At 28.1% G+C, this 2,157-nt stretch overlaps 1 pseudogene; it reads right to left on the minus strand.

Moving 5' to 3' along the window:
- Positions 1 to 1,142: 1,142 nt before the first annotated feature.
- LOC118611148 lies at positions 1,143 to 1,261 on the minus strand (annotated as a pseudogene).
- Positions 1,262 to 2,157: the final 896 nt, after the last annotated feature.

The raw sequence follows: 2,157 nt of genomic DNA on the forward strand, positions 1-2,157 counted from the left end.
GGCTATAGAATCTCTTTGTCTATTCTTGCAACTTCAATATAAATTGGAAAATATATTAAAATTAAAAAGTTACAAAAATAAAAGTTTAAGCTTTCTTTTTTCTTACTTCTGTAATATCTCCTGACAGATTTACTTCACTTTCCATCATACTTTCAAAGAAAAAAGATATTATTGGTCTTTTTTCACTTAAGATAGTTTGTACTTTTTAAGAATCTAGTCCAAAATGTTTTTTAAAATGTTTACTGAGTATTTTCTTATGGCTTGAGTAGAATTGATAATCTCTTGCAACTTCCTTTGTCCCAAACTGAAATGGTTGTGTTTCTGCACATAGCCTTATAAATATAACAATTAACTTAGAATAGATGCTAATGCTTTTTCAGCAGATTTGTATCTTTGGGATCTCATTTTAGAAATTATGCATATAGCCACCCTAATTATTGAAAATGATAACTATCTGTGGCTGACTTTTAAAATATATTGTTTTTTTTTATCATCAGTGGTAAGTTTTTACTATTTATGATGATCTTGAGATCAATAGCCCACGATCGTATTTCTTATATAGTTATGTAATTATATAGTTCCTAAACAACTTAGAAAAGATTTGTAATTATCTTTGTCCACGAGTAAAATATAATCAAATTATAAATTCTAGATTTCTCATATAAATTATGCAATTAACTCTGAAGCTATTCTGAGATACTGTTCCTTAAATTTCCCAGTACCAGAGCATTCCTATGACTCTCACACAAAATTTTTTTTAAATAGTTAATTTTTTTATTAAATTAATAAAACATAGAAAAAATTTACAAAATGCAAATAAACTTTCATTCTATCATTAATTTACTGACGAGTTACTATGTAACAGGTACTGCTAGAAAAGGAAAATATATCAGTGAACAAAACACATATCTTCCCTTGGGTTTACATTCTACGAAGTTGGAGAAAAACAATAAATAATAAATAAGCAAATAATATGGTTAAAATAAAATCTACTAAGTGTTATAGAAAGAATAAGAAAGTAAAGCAGATTAAAAGGAATTAGAAGTATTGACTTTGTTTAAATTTAAATATACATGTTTAGTAAGGCCTACCAGAGAAAGTGACACCTGAGAAAATTATTTTTCTTTTTTTTTTTTTTTTTAAGCCTACAGCACCTGGTCTTTCTAGGTGGTCTCTCATCCAAGTACTAACCAGGCCTGACCCTGCTTAGCTTCTGAAATCAGACAGGATCAGGCGAGTTCAGGGTGGCATGGGTATAGATGAGGAAAAACTGAATGTAAATACTTGCATAGAGAAAAATAAAAGTCAGTTTTAAAGGATAATTACTATTATGTTTTTAGCATATGTATTCAGTCTTTTTTCTCTAAATATTTATGCTTATGTCTTTTGTAACTTGTGTTTTATTTGTTACTGAGGCATATGTTCTAAACAAACATTGTAATAGTGATTCTTTAAGAGTTCCAGGGCGACTCTAGGTTGCAAAAAGTACTGCACGGGATACTATTTATGGTGGTAAAAACTAAGTAGCATTCTTGGCTGCCTTACTCCTTGGTGAGAGAATTGAGCACTATACTTAATCTTATTTTGGGGAAAAATACAAGTGCTAAAAAAGTTTGGAAAAATTTATGTTTTCCATATTGTAAAGGTCATTTATTATGTATTTTTATAACTTTCTGAATTAACCCTATATGGTTTTACTTTTAGATTTACTTTAAGATTGTTTGCTATTTTTCTGCATCATACATATACCCTCCATGGTGCAGTGCTATTATTGAACATATTTATAATTACTTTACTAAGATATTTTACTATAACTAAATTCATATTAGAATCATTATCATTCTAACTATATTCTAATATGTTTTATTTATCAAATTACCCAACGAGATGACTATTTATAATTCCACAATCAATGCTTAAATGCAGCCATTTATCTGGATACTTCTTTACAAAGTGTTTTATTTTTAATTGCGAATCTAATTGGGAGAAAATAGTATCTTATTGATATCTTTTTATATTTTTATGTTTCCAGGCTACTTTTTCAACAGTGTTGATAGCCCTATTGTGTAATTGAATGCACACACAATTACTTGTCGAATATTTTGAAAAGTAAATTTCATTCCAAGTCCAGAGATATGTAGGAAATATTGTTGCATT

Source organism: Rousettus aegyptiacus, unplaced genomic scaffold (genome assembly GCF_014176215.1).
Source record: "Rousettus aegyptiacus isolate mRouAeg1 unplaced genomic scaffold, mRouAeg1.p scaffold_m13_p_13, whole genome shotgun sequence".
NCBI classification, from domain to species: Eukaryota; Metazoa; Chordata; class Mammalia; order Chiroptera; family Pteropodidae; genus Rousettus; species Rousettus aegyptiacus.